Source organism: Dendrobates tinctorius, unplaced genomic scaffold, assembly GCF_039654945.1.
Source record: "Dendrobates tinctorius isolate UK_male_01 unplaced genomic scaffold, ASM3965494v1 ptg000009l, whole genome shotgun sequence".
Lineage (NCBI taxonomy): Eukaryota > Metazoa > Chordata > Amphibia > Anura > Dendrobatidae > Dendrobates > Dendrobates tinctorius.
In genome coordinates, this window is record NW_027361677.1 from 13806904 (window position 1) to 13828456 (window position 21553).

Consider the following 21553-nt stretch of genomic DNA (forward strand, 5'->3'; position numbering starts at 1 on the left):
TATTATATTTATGTCTCTTTCTTGCTACAACGGGAGATACAAAAAATGGTTTTCAAGTCGTCCCGTGTATAGTTTGCACCTGAAGAACTTACTCGGACACAATACTATCCTGAATCTGCTGTATGTTTTTAGTATTATAATAAACGGTGTTTGATTATTTCTCTAAACAACTGTTCCCAATGATTAAGCCCAAAGAATAATGGTAAAACCATACAGAATCACATAGAAGGACATTATCTTAGGTAAGAGTATTGATAAAATGTCACTGTCCAAAAATTATCCATTCTTCTGCCATAGCCTGTAGTTTATGACTGTAATGCACAGTCTATCTGGAACTCATCTAAGGGCATTCACAATAATATAGCCTTCAGGATCACTTATCATTTGTGTCACAATTCAACCCAAAATACTTTCTAATTTAGAAAAAGAAAGTGCTCCAAAGAGTAACGTTAGTCAAAGCCAAAGAGAATAGGTTGGACTTGACCCAAGTTCTTATGAACGTGATGCTACACTTCCATTGTAAGGTCATGTTAAGATCTTCTTGATACAATTTTCCACAGCTTAATTTTTAAATGAATCTTATTTTTCAAAAAAAGTATCAAATATAGCATCCTAAGTGAAATCTACTGAGCTAGTGGAGTCTATAATGAGCATTTAATGACTCTTTAAGCCTCAAATGGTAGGGGTCCACCATCTACAGCATTTAGAAGAATAGTCATAAATCTGATGATGGAATTATAGGTTCTATACAGAGGTTGGTTCATTAATCAGAGAACACAATTTATAGGCTGACCAGTGTATAGGAAGTATTAAAAAATAAACCTTATGATGTTTTTAAGGAGACTTTAAAATATCATCCTAATTGAAGAAAAAGTAAATAAAGAAATATAAAATTGTAAAAGTTGACTTGTGTCAACATTTCAGAATCATTCATCAAATTATACATGAGGCACAAGGTTTACTATCTAATTTTTCATTTTCTGGTGAATGTACTCTACAGAAAACACATCGTTGTCCAGAAACCATGCCTAATAAATATTAATAGACTCTTAGCTTTCGAGAACGAGAAGACCAACCTCAATGGGGTTTATTATTACCAAATGCTTCAAAGGTTCAATGATTAGTTATCTACGTCCATCTTTGTAGACAGTAACAGATAGAACAAGCCAACTGTTACTCTGAAAAATATTGAATCTCTTATTTATCATTGAAAGCCCTTATGGCACGTTAAACTTAGTCCATGTTGGACTTCGCTACAATTTGGAAGACCTGCTGAAAGGCACAGCACTGTCTCACAACCACCATCAATTGCACACTGCTTAAATTTACCATTTTATCTTGAGCCTCTATCTATTGGTCAGACCACAGTATTTCGACCTCTGGTCCATCCAAGCCCAACCATAATAATGAACTCTTAAGTGGGTGAAGACCTATCTGACAGTTGAATTAGGGATTTAGCATTATAGATAGTTTTCAATTTATTGCTTTTCTTCAGCACAGGAAATGTATTTGTTCTAGATAAGCATTTAATCTGTATTGTCATCCATGATTTATATATAATATTTTCTCCCGGAATACAGAAAAACTAAAAGTAATGTCATCCACTATAACCAGGCTTAAAAGTTCAATCACATCAGCAGTGTAGTAAATATAATGAACAGATTTTTACATTTTTCACCACGCCGCTTAATAATAGTCTTTGTCATACGCAAAGCCAGCTGTTACAAAAATTGAACATACACATTCAAAGTCGTAGCCCCCTGCCTGTCTTTACAAACTTCAGATCGGAGGCTCTTTGTCAGAATAGTACTCAGAAACCCATTGAGCTTACTATTTTCTGTAGGCATTTAATTCCAAAAGAATTATACTTCAGCCTCTCTCTCTACAGGGTTTTATTTTTTTTTTCCAAAACTTTGAAAAAGTTCGGATGAAGATATAATTATGGCATTACAAGGTGTAGGGACAAAAAAGGAGCCATGCAGTTGTTTTTTTTTGAGATGTGGGGCTTACCGTCTGGACATTGGCTTACACGTGAATTTTAATACCATTTTTTTTCGTGTTCGGAATATATTACATCTCTGGGACTCAACGAAAGCCATTATTAGGTATAATAAGACCAAAGACTGTATTAAACGTCTTTAGAACCAGGAATAAACATAGTTTATGAACTTCATGAACTAACTTTATTTATTTATTTTCCTTTATTATTTCAAGCCATTGTATGTTTTTCTGTTCTTAAATTTTTCGATTATTTTTCATTTCTATCCATATGATTTTATTTATATTATTAATCATTTTTGGGACTGGGGTGATAAATGAGTATAGTTTATAACAACCCTAATTAAAATGATACATCATTAATAGAAAAAATACTTTTTAAGACTTTCAAGCTTCAAAAATAACACGAGGGGGAACATATGGTTCAAGCTGGAAAAATAAGTTTTTTTATGTATAGTAAGTGTCCAGAAAAAAACCTACTCTACAAGACCAAGAAGCTTCTACAAGACCAGGAAGCTTCTCTGAGACCAAGAAGCTTCTACAAGACCAAGAAGCTTCTAAAAGATCAAGAAGCTTCTGGAGACCAAGAAGCTTCTAAAGACCAAGAAACTTCAACAAGACCAAGAAGCTTCTACTTGACCAAGAAGCTTCTACAAGACAAAGAAGCTTCTGAAGACCAAGAAACTTCTAAAGACCAAGAAGCTTCTTCGAGGCCAAGAAGCTTCTACAAGACCAAGAACCTTCTGAAGACCAAGAAGTATCTAAAGATCAAGAAGCTTCTTTGAGGCCAAGAAGCTTCTACAAGACCAAGAAGCTTCTGAAGACCAAGAAGTATCTAAAGACCAAGAAGCTTCTTCAAGACCAAGAAGCTTCAAACTTCCTCCATTTTCATCCAGGAAGCTTCTTCTGTGCTTTCATTAAAACATATATGTTTAAACTTCTTTGTAAGTAGGAATGAACACAGTTTATGAACTTCATCAACTTTGTTTATTTATTTATTTTCCTTTATTACTTCTTGCCACTGTTTCTTTTTCAGTTCTTACATTTTTCGATTATTTTTTCATTTCTATCCTTATGATATTAATTACATAATTAATCATTTTTTGGGAGAGGGAATGAATGGGCACATTTAACAATCACCCTAATTAAAATGATACAACATAAATATATAAAAAAAATTACATTTTGACATTTGAGATTCAAAAATAGTTAAATAGTTCACGAGGATGACCATCAGGGTCAACGTTCAAGCTGGAGAAATAAGTTTGCGTCCAGAAAAAGGCCCTAATCTACAAGACCAAGATGCATCAAGCCTCCACCAATTACATCCAGGAACTTTCTTGTGTTTTCATTAAAACGTACAAAAACTTCTTTGGAGTCCTTAAAGGTACTTATTTCTTTGCAGAACAGCGGCGGAGAATCGATAATTACGTAGCAGATGACAGACAGTAAATGCTTTTCATTTTTTTTTTTTCCGCAGGCATGACTCAAAGCAAGTTCTCTGTGCTGCCACTCGAATCATACTTTGAAAATTGAAGGTAATGGAAAGTAAAGCCTGTATTTCTTTATTTATTTATTCTTATCAACACCGGCAAATGCCGGTTATGTAATTTACAGCATTACAAAGAGAATGCATTGGATTGATCGCCTTCAAACCTGACCTATAATACCGGTGTGTGCATCCCTGTGTGTCTGCTTTCTACTATGTTTACACTCATTAATCCTTATTGAATCCCTACTGCTAACATATGACAGCCCAGATTAGGTTTTGCTCGGACCTTGGCCAAAAGTGGATTCAAGGCAAAAAAAAAGCCATACACCATGATAGGTACCTGATGTGTCCCCTTGCTGCCTGAAATTGTATTTCATCTACTGTAAAAAAATAAAAAATCTCGGCACAGTGAAATCATTCAGCGCACGTGGGATCATAAAATATTTACACTTTTAAAAGCAAATCAGCAGTTCTTTCTTATTCGCCCAGTCCTTCATCTCCATCCTGCTCGTTTTGAACATGTATTTGAAACGCAGCAGCACCTCCAAAATTAATATTGATTTGAAAAGTCTACGTATGAAGAAGTCCCACAAAGGTCCCATATTTGATATTCACTACGTGTGGTATCAAGTCAAAATTAATTAAGGAGATAGACTTCCCTTAGTGTCATTAGATTACACATCTTCGAAGTGTGATCTACATTTTTCTTCCAGAATGTGATTTTGAAAGTTTTTTTTTTCTTGGGATTCTAAAATCAAAACCAAAAAGTTAATTGTTTTGTATAAGATTGGATTATTGGAAATGACTCGTTATTGGCTTTCGAGAACGGTTGACTCGTTACTGCCTTTCGAGAACGGTTGACTCGTTACTGCCTTTCGAGAACGGTTGACTCGTTACTGCCTTTCGAGAACGGTTGACTCGTTACTGGCTTTTGCGAACGGATTACGCAGGACATTGGAAATGTTCTACAAACCGATTGGCCCCTAATAAAATTCCACCCATTGTTCAAAGTCAACTTTGATTCATTTCCTCGTCCATGAAGATCAACTTGTGCATGAGGATATCGATTTCCTTGACAATAATATGTCTGTAACTCCTGCTAAAGACTGCACACAGACACATTACAGAAGCATCTCTCAGCATCGCCCAGCCCCATAAGCTTTACACTAAAATGAATTTGCAATGATTACTTTATTTTTTTATGCCCCATCCATAATCATTCTAGATCCATAAACGCAATTAAAAAAAAAAGACCTGTTGAAGCTGAAGCACCGAGAACCCATTCATGTGTTATGCTGACATTTTATTTGGCTCTTATGGTACCGTGTTGTATTATTAATGTTTTGGCTGTTGCCCTTTTTTGACTGGGTTCCCATAATTAAATCATGGGTTCGGAGACAGTTAGTGCATTCGTGTCTACGTGTGCTGCCGCAGGAGCTCGCGTGTAACCCCTTAGCCACCACTATGTTCTGATACAACAAAGGGTGTGGATAAACCTTCACCCTCCGATCTCCTACATACCTTCACAGGTACAACCAGAAGACAGATGGTTCTGATTTATGGCACCATTTTCCAAAATGTGAGACACTGTACAGCAAGAACACCTCCAAGAGATGAAGATCTTGAGGCAAGCAAGAACACCTCCAGGAGATGGAGATCTTGAGGAAAACAAGAACACCTCCAAAAGACGGAGATCTCAAAGCAAGCAAGAAGACCTCCAAGGGATGGAGATCTTAAGGCAAACAAGAACATCTCCAAGGGACGGAGATCTCGAGGCAAGCAAGAACACCTCCAAGAGACAGAGATCTCGAGGCATTTAAGAGGAACGTCTAGCCAACAAAACGCTCTACAATTTAATTATGCTGCTAACCTGCTGGTGGATTCTAGGAGTAAGTTTCGAATTGGTGTCTAAAGGGTGGTACTAAAATAAAGAACTCTTTAAAAATCCGATAGGATAATCTAAATCTTCTCATTCTCTTTTCTCATCCCCAGGTGTCATTCGGTAGGTGTAAATCTTATATGTCTCTTGCTGCAACTAGTCTCCCACCCAAGTCGTTGTCCTCAACCATGCTCCAAAAAATATGATATTCTCAACCCCTGCTTTTCCAATGCACATGAATTTACATAAGAGGATGGTGAATCATATTTATTCTCATCACGGCAAGTGCAAAGGATTTACAGGGCAAGCACACCTTACGGGTGTGTGGTCAAGAAATGCGAAGACTGATGGACTCTTTCACGGAGACGATAGAGGGACACCTTCTGCTAGAAGAAGCCCAACTAACTCAACTGCAAGCAGGGAATGATGTGTTCATCACCACTTGCTGCAGGGAGGTAGACTATTCCCAGGCAGTGGCCATTTATCAAGAAGAACTCTCTCGGTGTAAGGGAGGGGGGGGATGGTGCAAGACCCCTGCAAAGTAGCCACCGTGGTGGCATTAAGAAACGGAAAAAGGTGGCTACTTACTGTGCCAGTCATCAGGCATCTTCATCTGCAAGCTCCAAGATTAGGATGTGGTACCAAGCCGGATGGATTCACCCCCCTCCTGGTGGAGGAGCAGCCCCCTTACTTACTGGGGGCTCCTGTGCCTTTTCATGCTGATGGAGAGACTTACACTCTCAAAGCTCAGTGTGTCCTGATGGAAGAAGGATGCCAGTTTCCTCTTACAGCTCGCTCTCTTTTCTCTTTTTTTTCTTCTCTACACATCAGCAGTGTATCTCCAGACAGACAGAGAGCGAGAGTGAAAGCGAGAGAGTGGGGGAAAAAAAAAAGAAAGAGAGAGAGAGAAAGAAGGAGAGGCAGGGATATTCCTGGTAAATCCTTGAATTTTATCAGTGAGCTGTTCCAATGTGCCTGGCTGCAGAGCAAAAAACAGTGGAGGGTTGTGAGAAAGTGATCTCAGAGAGCCTCCCCTGACAGCTCTTATTGGGCTGCGAGTCTTGGAGGCTGGTCTGCTGCTTGGAAATTCATGGAGGCATTTTTTATTTATTTATTATTATTTATTATTATTATTATTATCATTTCAAGTGAAGCGTCCAACTGTTCTTCATTGTTGATTCCATCACTGTAACCCTTTCGCTGCCAATCCTATGCACTCCCGCATTTCCAAGTTGCATCTCTCTCTCTTCTTCTTTCTGTCCATCATGAATATGATATTTGCATGTTTAAAAAAAAAAAAACGCTGCTGGCCCTTTAAGTTAACACATATGCAACCGGAATGATGTTTTTTTTTTTTTTTATTTCTGGAGGGGTCTGAACAATCTTCCCCAAAAAAACAAGATTTTAATAGCCCTGGTTTGCAGAGCAGACTTGGTTGTGTAGTGTTGGACTGCAGGTAAAGCTTCTGCATTCATGGCACCCTCCAATTGTAATCATTTTGCATAGGGGTTGCAGTGTCAAAGTAGTTACAAGACAAATCCGGCTCTGCTACATGGAGTATATAATATCAAAATGGTCTAATGACAAACTCAGCACTGCGACATGAAACAAATTTGATACTGTATAGTCAATGACACATCTAGCTCTGCTACATTGACTGCAGAGTATCAACATAGATTAATGACAAACCCAGCTCTGCAACATTGACTATTTAATATTAAAATAGTTTCATGACCTATTGGCTCTGCTACATTGACTGTGGGTATCAAAATAGGTTAATGACAAACTCAGCTCTGCTACATGAACTATAAAGTGTCAAAATAATCATATGACAAATCTGGCTCTGCTACATTGACCATACAGTATCAAAATAGCTTAATGACAAACCTAGCTCTGTTACATTGACTATATAAAATCAAAATAGTTTCATGACCAATCCAGCTCTGCTACATTGACTGTCAGTATCAAAATAGTTTCATGACCAATTCAGCTCTATACATTAAACTATTTTGATACTGTATAGTCAGTGATATATCCAGCTCTTCTACATTCGACATTGACTACATAGTATCAAAATAGGTTAATCACAAACCCAGCTGTACTACATTGACTATATACTAGAAAAAGTTTCATGACCAATCCAGCTCTGCTACATTGACTGTACAGTATCAAAATAGGCTAATGACAAACTCAGCCCTGCTACATGGACTATACAGTATCAAAATAATTACATGACAATTCTAGCTCTGCTACATTGGCTATACAGTATCAAAATAGTCTCATGACCAATTCGGCCTGCTACATTGACTATACTGTATTAAAATAGCTTAATGGCAAACCCAACTATTCTACATTACAATACCTACACAATACCAAAATAGGTTAATGACAATTACAGCTCTGCTACATTCACTATTCAACATCAAAATTGTTACATGACAAATCCAGCTTTGCTACATTGACTGTACAGTATCAAAATAGGCTAATGACAAACTCAGCTCTGCTACATGGACTATTCTGAATTTCCCCATGGTGGGACGATTAAAGGATTATCTTATACAGTATCAAAATAGATTAATGACAAACCCAGCTCCATGTTGTCAGGCTACTTGGACAATGCAATGTTGATAATGTTTACCGCTCGGCTGCTGCAGAACCTCTTTGAGATATCAGAATTGACGTCTCACATCACAGTCTATTTGTTAACAGGAACTGTAAGGTGATTAACAGCTCTGGATCTCCCAAGAGGTTCTGCAGCAGCCACCGGTTTTACAGAGCCCTCGTTGAATGAATTGACCTCCTGCAAAGAGTGCAATCATCAAAAACCCATCAACCTGGGGGGCAACTGAACCCACCGAACCTCAGTCAATCTGTCATGGCTGGCGGAAATCAGGACTCTACAAGCAGAAAGCAAAAGCCAGACGACCCCCCCCCCCCAAACTGTGTGTCAGGAGCTCTCAGGCAGAGGGGGAGGGGATGTAGTCAGTCTCTGGCACAGAAGGAGTTAAAGGCATAAGTCAATGCTTGTCACCAGGGAGCGGAGACTCTAGATATTAATAGCATTATCAATCCATCCAAGTATAAATCTATCGACCTCCCTATAGAACACAAAGCCAAATTCCCACTGCGATTAACTGTTAACCCTTTAATGGACTAAGTCAGAGCAGCAGGGGGTTGATACGTGATCAAGATCAAGCCTTCCTTCATAACCATCCCTCCCCTGTCTGCCATGAGACTTATACTGTCACCTTGTATTTTGCTGCTTCGACCATTCAATAATGGTCCTAAATCCCTAAACCTAATATATTACACATTTTATATTATTTTTCTGTATATTTTGTACTATTTTATTATTATTATTATTATTATTACTATTAAATGTATTATTTATTATTATTTTAGGATATTATTTTATTATTAATATTGTGTTGTGATTTGTGTGGAAATTATTATTATTACTACTATGTTGCCATTATTATTATTATTATTATTATTATTATTATTATAAATATAATTATTGTTTTTAGTATTTATTATACAAATATTTGTATTATTTTATTATTCATTATTATTGAGTAGCTATTATTATTATTATTATTATTATTATTATTATTATTATTAATGTGGCTAATTAGTATAACCACATATTAATTTATTAAAAATAATAATAATCTATATTGTTGTATTTTTATTTTTTATTATTGATATTTATTATTATTACTACTACTATTATATTATTATTCTTTCTGTTGCAATGTTTATCTAGTTTGTGTAAATATTTACCTTTTCTACATTCCACTGTCATCTACGTCTATGATCCTCCTTGCCTGCCATCTTTTGCAGATCATCTCTTATTTAACCCTCTCTAAACCCCAAACTTCATAATAACGGCGGCGAAACATTTCCAACGCAACGACGATTTCGTAGGATGAACCGTACACCTGACACCTGTTTATTCCAATGCATTTATCTACGTCCCGCTAAAATTAGATATGAAAAGCCAGGATAGTTATCCGGTTACTCGAAGAAGCTCTGCTGCAAAAACAAATAATGGCCAAAATATGGTTAATCTATTGATTTTATGCCTCCTCTCTTCTCTAGGTATTAACAGACACAGGGGAAATATCCTGTTGAGCTCTGAAACATGAGAAAGAGAGCAGCCAATGTAGGAATCTGACACATGACTGAATATGTTATCCACTTAAATGACCTTAGTCGGATTGTGCCAGCAGTGAGCGGCCCCCCGGTAGCCACTAGGGGGCGCTACGAGACACGTACTCTCTTCGTAGCGGCAGATACAATGCCATCTGTCTCAATGCAGAAGTACAGTGTTCTGGTGACTGCTAGTTCTCGCAAACATGCCAAAGACGGTGGTAAGGGAACATGAAACGCTAAAAATAAGGCATCAATAAGTCATATGCTGCATATGGACGGCATTAATCATCTCACACAGAGGATGAACTTGTCCAGAGCGTGCATCTGCTACCATTAAAGAAATCTTGCTTGTGTAAAGTGGCATCCTTGTGATACAGAGGAGATCTCTGTATAGCTGTAATGGTGATAATACATTCATGAATACATTATGGATTGGCAGATACGCCACTTGCATAAGTGATGTGTTCTTGCTCTGCTACTTTTAGACACGGGGGGGGGAAATCATCATTATTGGTTGATTTTGCTACTTATTCTGTTCCGTCATGTATTATTCCATTCAGCAATTTATGAGTTAATTCGGTATTCACCTTCCAGTTTATTTTGGAACCAGGGAGAACAGGATGAACATAGCAGGGTGTCTCCGTGCATAGTAATGTGGCTGGAGGTTTAAGAAAAAAATTCAACATTAACTATTGTTTGTCCCTATAAACTTTGTTTCATTAGTTCAACCCCTGCCTTAATAAGCGAAACCAAGATGACAAGCTGATTGCCCCTGGTTTGGCTCCTGAAACCCTTAGCAATTAGCTGTTAGCTCCGGGGAAAGATTTGCAGGCCACTCCAGATGCAGAGGTGTAATGATCATGGTTGCAGAGGGTACGACCACAATAAGGCTTGCACTATTTCAGCTGGATGTCCCTCCGAGAGCACACATTCAGTTGAAATGTATTGCGGTGCAGAGACCAACCGGGTTACTGCACTGCAATACACTCTGTCAGCCAATCAAGGGCTGGCAGCCAACATAGGCTTGCAAATCAGTGGCCGATCATGGCAGTGACGTCATGCAATGCCCAATGATGAAGTCTTCTGCACTGGCCATGGAACAGGGTGTTGCACGTCATGGGAGCGGGGAAAGTGAGTAGAAGCATGTTTGTATTATATTTAATGGAGAAGAGAAACAATGTTACTGTAAGAAGCCCAGGATGGCTGCATTATACCAGGATGAGGGACATAAATTACTGGAACGGGCCCAGGATGGGGCTTATTGCACAAGGATAGGGGACATATATTACTAGAAGGGGCCCAAAATGATGGGCATTACATCAGGGCATGGCACAATTATAACTCTAAGGGGCCCAGGATTGGGTGGGGGTTCTCACCCTTAGAGGTACTGTACAGTAGCATGAAGCGATGTCTACAACCAACAGAAGTTGCTCAGGAAGTGCAGCCCATCTAGGATGGCACATCAGTGCGAGCTGTGGCAAGAAAGGTAGCTGTGCCTCTTAGCACAGTGTCCAGAGCATGGGGCAGATACCAGGAGACAGGTGAGTATGCCAGAAGACATGGAGGGGCCGAAAGAAGAAAGCAACTCATCAGCAAGAATGCTACCTACTCCTTTATGCAAGGAGAAACAGGAGGAGCAGTGCCAAAGCCCTGTTAAATGACATCCAGCAGGCCACTAACACCAATGTGTCTGCTCAAACTGTCAGAAACAGAACTCATGAGGGTGGTCTAAGGGCCTGACATCCACAGATGGGTGTTGTGCTTACTGTCCAACACCATGCAGGGTGATTGGCATTTGCCAGAGAACACCAAGATTGGCAGATTCAACTTCGGAGCCCTGTGCTCTTCTCAGATGAGAGCAGGCTCACATTGAGCACATGTGACAGATGTGACAGTCTGGAGATGCTGTGGAGAATGTTCTGATGCCTGCAACATCCTCCAGCATGACCATTTTAGCAGTGGGTCAGTAATGGTGTGGGGAGATATTTCTTTGGAGGGCAGCACAGTCCTCCATGTGGTAGCCAGATGTACCCTGACTGCCATTAGGTACCAGGATGAGATCCTCAAACCCATTGTGAGACCATATGCAGGTGAAGGGGACCCTATGTTCCTTCTGATGCATGACAGTGCTGGGCCTCATGTGGCTGAAGTGTGTCCATAGTTCCTGCGTGATGAAGGCATTGATGCTATGGACTGGCCTGCCCATTCCCCAGACCTGAATCCAATCACACACATCTGGGACATCATGTCTCGTTGCATCCACTAATGCCACTGTTGTGAATTCCCTTGATCGGAATTCTGAGCTGGAGCTCCCTCTGGTGGTTACTGGGAGTAGTGGAGCTGGCCAGTTTGATGGAAGTTTGCCACCTGACAACGATGATTGGGAATCTGAGCTTACTGGCTGGGAGCATATAAGTGAGCAGCCTTCCCTTAGTGGTTGCTGGTGATTTTCTCCTGGTGCATTTTGAGTTCTTCTGTCTCCTGCCTGATCTGCATAGTTCAGTTAAGTGATTCTTTTGCTAATCCTTTGCATCTAATCTGGTTGTGCCTTTTTCTGCTTTCTGCTTTGTTGCGAGGGTTCAGCGAGCTCCCTGCTGGGGGCAGCACTGAGCTCCGCTCCATGTGTTGCAGTTTGTGTCGGTTGTTCAGTCCCCTTTTGTACTGGTATCTTTTGCTTTGCTTCCAGTCAGTGATCCCAAAAGAGATTAGCAAAAGAATCACTTAACTGAACTGAACTTAACTGAACTGTGCAGATCAGGCAGGAGACAGAAGAACTCAAAATGCACCAGGAGAAAATCACCAGCAACCACTAAGGGAAGCCTGCTCACTTATATGCTCCCAGCCAGTAAGCCCAGATTCCCAATCATCATTGTCAGGTGGCAAACTTCCATCAAACTGGCCGCTCCACTACCCTCAGTAACCACCAGAGGGAGCTCTGGCTCAGAAGTCCAATCAAGGGAGTTCACAACAGCCACATTACACCACAAACTGTCGATGAGTTGACTGCTTCTTTAGTCCAGGTGTGGGAGGAAATCCCTCAGGAGAACATCTGCCTCCTCATCAGGAGCATGCCCAGGCATAGTATGGAGGTCATACAAGCACATGGAGGCCACACACACCACTGAGCATCATTTCCTTGCCTTGAGGCACTTCCACTGAAGTTGTATTAGCCTGTAATCTGATTTTCCACTTTGCTTTTGAGTATCATTTCAATTCCAGACCTCCATGGGATATTCATTTTGATTTACATTGATCATTTTTATGTCTTGTTGTTCTTAACGCATTCCACTATGTAATGAATAAAAATTTGCAACTGGAATATTTCACTTAGTGTTATCTAGGATGTGGCATTTTAGTGTTCTCTTAATTTTTTTGAACAGCGTACACTAAACTAAGGTATTGGTCGATATTTTAGCTAAAGCATGTAAGCCTACAACCCACGTCAAGGGTCCTCGTACTTGTGAGCTCCTACACTAAAATAAATAACGGCTCATAAAAGGACATAAATTCAAAAAAGATGTCTCATGCACAACACAAGCTTTGCTTCAAGGACCAGAGAAAAAGTAAGAAAGATTTTCATTTGAAAACAGTATTATTTAGTCATCACTTATTAATTTTTTCTTAGAATGGGAATGAAAAGGTTAAGCCCCTTCCGCAGCTCCTAGACTGAATGGTACATGAGCCCGAATATTACTTTTCCTCTAGACCATTCTTTGTGCAGCACGGGAGTAATCTGTGCATAATGCGCCTAATGCTTGCAGGTATTCATATACCTAACAAGGAAAGTGCTTCACATAAGCACTTAGAAATTCTCGCGCTTGCACTTTATTAGTGCAGCTGTTCAAGCCCATATTAAAGGAGCAAGCATATGATTTCATGACAATAGGGCTATGGATCAATTATTTTCTGGAAATAATCTCAAGAATGAAGGTTGAAAAGTTCTCAGAAGCAATTAAATATAATATAACAAGTCTAGGCACCTGTGACAGTGGACCGATAATCACAGTCATCCACGATATCACTGCTTCCTATGACATGGGTAATACTCAGGTGTGCTGCAAACGACATCCACAATCTCACGCAGTTGAGCGCCATGTCTGAAGGTCTGTACAAGAGCTTGGAAAATTCCCAAAATCACATCCACCATCTGGCAACTGTAGAACTGATAACAGAATGGAAGAATGGAGACCAGTAGAGATGGCTGGCTAGATAGATAGATAGATAGATAGATAGATAGATAGATAGATAGATAGATAGATAGATAGATAGATAGAGGCTCTGCATGAGCCAAAACGTCGCCTGCCATGTGGGTCTGAAATAAAAAACACATTTTTTCTATTTTTCTTAAAAAGGAATGCTGCCTTCATTTTTTAATATATAGATTATAGCTAATGTGATATTGCTGAGGAGTCCTGTGCACACGTGACAATACGATTGTGATGTTCCATTTTTTGTACCTTAGATAGATAGATAATAGCTAGCTAGATAGATAGATAGTTAGATAGATAGATAATAGGTATATAGATAGATAGATAGATAGATACAACAAAGTGTTAATCCGCACAGCGGGGAAGCCCTTTCATTGCACAAGTAATTGTGTGAGCTGGTACTGCAAACATGCGTACCGCGGGAAGTGCTCCATGAACCGGGGTGCCACTCCAAAGGAATTAGCCACAATGAATACAAAAAGAAAAAAACGGATGGCACTCACCGGTTAAAAACTTCTTTATTCCAATACTTTAAAACATCAGCATAGGGAGGATGGGAGCAGGAGTGGAAAGGACGACAGCCGTTTCGCGCTGCAGTAGCGCTTCTACTGGTCACACAGGTGAGTGGGTCTAACCTCACCTCTTAACAGAGGGAGGTAGCCAAACCCCACCCCAGGTGCTTAAACACATGTGCAGCTATCCACGACAATTAAAATGCATTTGAAAAACAAATGAAAACAATACACAAATACTATAAAACCGGCTTATTACAAGAAAATAGACATGTCTAACCTTTCATTCAAACCAGCGGATTCTTGCGCTCGAGTGCGCATAATCGATATGGCCTCTCTTTTTAATAGAAGCTTATGCAGATCTCCTCCTTGTGGGGGAAGAGACACCCTTTCTAGGCCAGCAAAAGAAAGCACCTCTGGGTTTCCTCCATGGAACTCCCTAACATGGAACACCCTTACCTGAACCAATCGAGTTGTAATGCTCTCTAAACCTCACGTACAGGGGGCGAATGGTCTTGCCGATATAAAAAGACTTACAACGACATATAGCCACATAAACCACATGGGTCGTTTTACACGTGATGAAATCTTTAACAACATGGGACGCTCCTCCAATACAAAGTGATTGACTTACATCATGGTAATTACAGAAAGGACACTGTCCACACTTGAAATTACCACGCGGAACACCTTTACTTAACCAATTGCTTTGTTGCTTCACCATCCATTTTTTCACTATGATATCACCCAGAGTATTGCTACGTCTATTAGAAATAATGGGACCCCTTGCTGCCACCTCCACAATATCCTTGTCGCGCTCTAGAATGTGCAATTCCTGAGAATAGCGGACCGTATAAAACCATCCATAGGGCGAAATTTAAACAAAAAACAAATCTCTTGTCATGTTTGTAGACAGAACCACGATTATGGTCTCCTACCTGATTGACCCAATTATTAGCCTCATTCAAAAGTACATTAGGATAACCCCTACAGCGGAACCGGTCACACACCTCTTCCGCCTGCTGAGTGTAGCTCTCCTGAGCATTATTAAGCCTCTTCAATCTTAATAATTGACTATTAGGGGAGAGAGTGTTTTACGTGATCCGGATGAAAACTGTCAAAATGTAGGACAGAGTTCGTGGCAGATGGTTTTCGAAACACTTTGGTACAAATCGCACCATCTACAATATTAATTTGTACGTCTAAGAAATCCAGATCAAGAACTCCATATCTCGATGTGAACGACATATTCATTCGGTTAGACTCATTGAGATACTGGACAAAATCATCAAATGATTCACGAGGTCCGTCCCATATCATGAAAATGTCGTCCACATAGCGTACATAAAGTCTGATGTGTCTCAAATAATTATTTCTAACATTGTACACATAATCCTCCTCCAACAAAGCCAAAAAAAGGTTCGCAAAAGTACAAGCTACCGGAGTTCCCATCGTGGTCCCAGTACATTGTAAAAACCAGGAATCCACAAATTTGAACGCATTGTGTATTAATATGAACTCCATGCCCTGACATACAAAATTGACAAAGCGATCACTTCTTTTTAGTGACCCCAAAATTTTCCTCAAAACTGCTACACCCAAATCCTGGGGGATCCTTGTGTACAGACTTTCTACGTCGATAGAAACCAAAGAAAAGCCTGCTTGCCAAGTAATACCTCTGAGGACCCCAAGAAACTCATCAGTATCCTTAATGTAGGGGGGAATGTCATGCAACAAAGGGCGCAACAACCAATCCATATACTGTGACAATGTCTCTGTAGGAGACCATAATCGTGGTTCTGTCTACAAACGTGACAAGAGATTTGTTTTTTGCTTTAAATTTGGCCCTGTGGATGGTATTATACGGTCCGCTATTCGCAGGAATTGGCACATTCTAGAGCGCGACAAGGATATTGTGGAGGTGGCAGCAAGGGGTCCCATTATTTCTAATAGACGCAGCACTACTCTGGGTGATATAATAGTGAAAAAACGGATGGTGAAGCAACAAAGCAATTGGTTAAGTAAAGGTGTTCCGCATGGTAATTTTAAGTGTGGACATTGTGTGTTCCACGTTTGATTAAACATGTTAGGGAATTCCATGGAGGAAACCCAGAGGTGCTTTCTTTTGCTGGCCTAGAAAGGGTGTCTCTTCCAGCACAAGGAGGAGATCTGCATAAGCGTCTATTAAAAAGAGAGGCCATATGGATTAGGCTGGTTTCACATTAGCGCTTTTGTGCGCAGCGCATCGTGCGCACCCGTGCGCATGCGCACTGTGCACCTATGTTTAACATGACGTGTGCATGGTCTTGCGCACACTTGCGTTTTCGTGCGCATGCGTTTTTTTGTCTTTCGCGCCAGACGCAACATGTTGCATTTTTTGGTCTGCCCTGTCTCGTCAAAAAAACGCATGCGCACGCTTGCACACGGAATGCGCAAAAACAACACATTGAAGTCTATGGGAACGCATGCATGCGCATGGTCTTGCACACGCTTGCATTTTTTTGCGCATGCGTTTTTGAGGTAAACAAGTCTAGAATGTTCTCTAGACAATGGAAAAAATGTCACACCTAAAAACGCATGTGCATAAAAAACGCAAACGCATGCAAAAACGCATGTAAAACGCAAGCAACGCTGTGCTTTTTTTGACACATCAGCGTGCTCATGACGCTAAAAAAACGCGCGTTTGTTTTGCGTTTTTCTTTGCGTCTTTTATGCGCCCGATGCGCTGCGCAAAAAAACGCTAATGTGAAACTAGCCTTATGCGCACTCGAGCGCAAAAATCCGCTGGTTTGAATGAAAGATTGGACATGTCTATTTTTTGTAATAAGCCGGTTTTATAGTATTAGTGTATTGTTTTCATTTGTTTTTCAAATGCATTTTAATTGTCATGGATGCTGCACATGTGTTTAAGCACCGGGGGTGGGGTTTAGCTACCTCCCTCTGTTAAGAGGTGAGGTTAGTCCCACTCACCTGTGTGACCAGTAGAAGCGCTACTGCAGCACGAAACGGCTGTCGTCCTTTCCACTCCTGCTCCCATCCTCCCTATGCCAATGTTTTAAAGTATTGGAATAAAGATGTTTTTAACTGGTGAGTGCCATCCATTTTTTTCTTTTTGTATAGATAGATAGATAGATAACATATAGAAGATAGGCACATTTAAAATGCAATGAAACAGCACCAGATTTCTGAATTTTAGGTGGCTCTCATAGACTGTATATTATAATATTGCATGTATCCTGCACTCATACACTAATGAATGTGCATCGATTACTATCTGCTTATCTTGTGTAAATCATGCCTAAACAAGAGTAATGCCGAGTGGTCCCAAGGAACAGGGTGACGATAATTAAGCTTCAATTGCCGTCATCAAACCATCATTATATTTTATATTGAGTTCTATTTACAAAACAAGAACCAATATACAGCTAATAGTCCAGTCATGCGACAGTACCGTACAACAGAGATGCTGATACTGGTACCATGATGGCAAATCTGGAACATGCATAGGGCTGTAGCAAATTTATACTTGTGCTAGTTCTATCTCTATATAGGGAAGGTGACCTGATGGATGGACGGACTTGTCAGTATAGAGAAGGAAAGGTTTGCACAGGTCAGATAGTTGTCAGTTACTACAGTGGGGAAACAGCTAGGAAAGAGTAGTGGACGTGCAGTACCTGGGTTGACCATTAGAGGGCAGGGAGGAGAGTGAGCAAAGAACTTGACATCAGCTTAGGGCTTAGGAAACCGTTGGTCATGAGGGCGGAGTCACAGGGAACCAGGAAAGGTATAAATACTGAGGGAGGGTTCCAGAAAGTTCCAGTCCCCAGGGGGAGCTCAGGTGACAGGAGGACTACGACAGTTCGTGCACTCTGAGGAGAACTAGACCAGGGGGACTGAGGAGAGAGAACGTCAGGGGGGTGGTCCTGACAGGAAGAACCGCAGAAGAGACGAGACACCGGGTGTGGGACACCGTATTTGACACGACGCCTGACCAGTAAAATTGCTGTTGGTTTACGGGCCTAAGGCGGTCATAGTGATGGACTTGTCAGGAGCGTCAAACAGTGAAGAAGGGATGGTACGTGCATGTACGTCCCTAATGTAAAAGTACGGTGTGTATAACGGGCCCTGGAAACGGTGGGTCGTGAAGTGAAGAGAAGTGCGGTGTACTGTGGAGGCCGTCAAGTGGGCGGCAAGAGAGAATAAAACTTGGACCTGTTGCACCCAGAATTTGTCTCCATCTTGTCTCTGTTTCGTCTCTGCGCGGTAAGAGAGGGACCACCCCCAGCTCGGCCCACCGACCCTACATCTACATCCAGAGATGAGTAGTGCGAGACGACTGGCTTTGCATAAAAAAACAAGATTTCTCAACACTCTGCTAGGAGTTATTTATGCTATATGTGTCCATAAGTGGCCATCTAGTGGTTGTAATAGGGTATTGCCATAATGTATCTCATTAGTCTGGTGAGTAGAGTTCATAATAAAGCTTTCATCCCCCTTTTGGCACTGCATGTGATCTGTTCACTTTGGGGAAATCTGTGATCTTGGATCACCAGTTTGAAAGGCCTTTTGGGTGGTTAAACCCCATTATCCATAACCAGAGATCTCCACCACTGGATGTCTGGCACAATGTCTAAGCGAAGGGTACTTTATACAACATCTGAAGTTACAGAATTCTCTTAGTAGCGCTGATGGGTTTAGCTAGAGATGATTGGATCGGGCAAAACTCGAACTTCCCGTTTCTTTAGTTTTTTCTCGGGAAGTTCGAGTTGCTGATAAGTTGTTCTCTGCAAATTTAATGTCCTTTCTTATGTTCTGGGGTCTATAGAGCACACAATGAACAAAAGAGGCCAAAAAAAACCCCCTTATACCCACTAATGAAGAGGGGAATGTGATTGGATCACGTCTTATCCGAACATGCGCGGGTGTTATCGGAGTATCTTGGGTGTGCTCGTATATTATGTTCGAGTCCCTGCAGTTGCATGATTTGCGGCATGTTAAGCTTGGATTCATGCCGGGATTGCCTGTTTGTTAGGGAATCCCCACATGTGTTGAGGCTGTCTAACAGCCGCTAATCATGCAACCACAGGGATTCGAACATAATATATGAGCACGCACAAGATACTCTGATAACACCCGCGCATGCTTGGATAAGACATTATCTGAGCACGTTTGCCCATCACTAATGCCCATCTCACCGCTCGCCTCTCCGGCCCCTCTACTCCTCACCATCACCCATTTGGTACTCGCTGTGTCACCTGATCCCAACTAGAGTTGAACGAATTTGTTCAGATTCGGTTGCTGAATCTGGATTTGCCATATTCATGCCATATTGGAACCCTATTCGTGCCGAATGTATGTTTTATGATCGGTTCCGAACATATTCGACAACTTCTATTCCCATTGACTCTAATGACGTTCGGCTGTGTTCAACGAATATTGCAAAAACAATATTCGCTGCCGATCGTATTTGGAACCGAATCCAAACAAATTTGCTCAACTCTAGTCCCAACCACTATAGCTAAAATCCCCTGGTGTCTCACACAGAGCTGGGACTTCCGGCTCTGATGAGGTCCAGGAAGGTCCAGCACAAGCACTTGAAAGATTACAACTTCATGAGGCATATACAGTATGCGCTGTACCCTGTGCACACAGGCACAGAACCAATCAGGGGCGGGAATCAGAAGATGTGGAGGAGCGGAGGGGTCAGAGAAGTGAAAGGTAATGAGTACAAATATTTATTTTATTTTTATTTAACTCTTTTTGATGGCCCTTCAAAACTTAGAAAAATTGTGGCCAGCAGCTGCGCGCTTTGCTGAATCCGCAAAGCATCAAATTACTAAAATTCTGCCTTTTGTCAAATGTAAAATTCAAGCATAATTCAATTCCACTCCAATTTATTCCTACATACACTCAACTTTTAGATTTTACTTCAAAGCTGGAGTTCCAGCAGTTCTCACAAGATTGTGTTACCACGTTTTCTTTGACCCATAAGCGTGATGCTATGTATATATGTCATCTTACTGCTATGTAATTACGCTGCCCCAATATGCAATGTCATGGCTGGTTTTCGATGCATGAAACATAAGCATAGAGTGAAGCACAGGAGGGTCTGGACCATAATTAGCGACTAATGCGCTTGTGCCATGTTGACCCTGGTAGATGCACATTTCTTTATCACTCGGGTCCTGGCAGTGTGAGAAATGTAGAACATCTCTTCTCAGCCTTTTAGCTAAGATCAAGTGTAGTATCTTTCGAAAAGGTGGCCTGCTCCTAGCACCCTAATACATTGATACACAATACACACTGGGTTGGTGCACTTGCTTGTACGCCAGGTGGCTCATAGTCATCTGGTAGAAACAATGCCCTCACAGGATTGAAGTCACTAGGCTGGGTAAGTGTGAGGGCTTATGGTGCAATGTGCCCCAGGATTGGTCGCCCTGGTGGGAGGCTAAGCTTACTTGGAGTTAGATCCCAGGTAAGTCTTGGACTCTGTAGCACGCCACACCTAGCCTTTCATACTTTTTTAATCAGCCCCCCTATTCCTGGCCTTTGGGCCAGGATGGGGAAATTTTATAAACCTCGGTCGAACGTTCGGTCAGCTTAGGGCTGAGAAATCAACATGAAACAGGGCTCCCAGCTCCACTTGGGTGAAAGTCTGGTTGGATACTGGGAGCAAGAAAATGGATCTTCCCCAGTCTCGGCTAGGGAGAGCATTGAAGATCCCTGACCCTCGTGGTGGCCTTCTGGCTCGAAGGGACAGGGATGGTTTATTGGGGACCCTCTTCTCCGGGAAGGGTTGAATGGTTTTTGAATGGTATAAGTTGAAGAGAGCAGGTCAGATATGACCTTGGACAGATTTGACATCATTTGAAGTGACATCTTTAAAGTGATACATGAGAAATATACCAGATTGATAAACCATGGTATATTCTCCTTCATGCTGCCATGTCCTGATCCATCTGCTTTCATCCACAGGTATGTCTGCTGAACCCGCATCTTAATTCAGAATACTCACTGAACCCCTGAACCCTCATGCATTGTTCACCCTCTGTTTTTACTTGGTATGTCTGCTGAACCAGCATCTTAATTCAGAATACTCACTGAACCCCTGAACCCTCATGCATTGTTCACCCTGTTTTTACTTGGTATGTCTGCTGAACCCGCATCTTAATTAATACTCACTGAACCCCTGAACCCTCATGCATTTTTCACCCTCTGTTTTTACTTCTGATGTCTGTACTCTGATTTTTCCCCTGACTTTAATTCCTTGTATCATACTTCAAACTTACTGTATGCATATTGATATACC

General features: G+C 41.0%; 1 protein-coding gene across 2 annotated transcripts in view; it reads right to left on the bottom strand.

The window, feature by feature from the left end:
• Positions 1–6394, bottom strand: part of CDH8 (cadherin 8) — a 473060-nt gene extending 466666 nt beyond the window's left edge. The window contains exon 1 of one of the 2 annotated variants that reach the window (XM_073582889.1): positions 5958–6388. The gene's annotated coding sequence lies outside the window, so the exon portion shown is untranslated. Of the gene's footprint in view, positions 1–5957 lie in introns of both variants that reach the window. The other variant, XM_073582899.1, reaches the window with a different exon arrangement.
• Positions 6395–21553: the final 15159 nt, after the last annotated feature.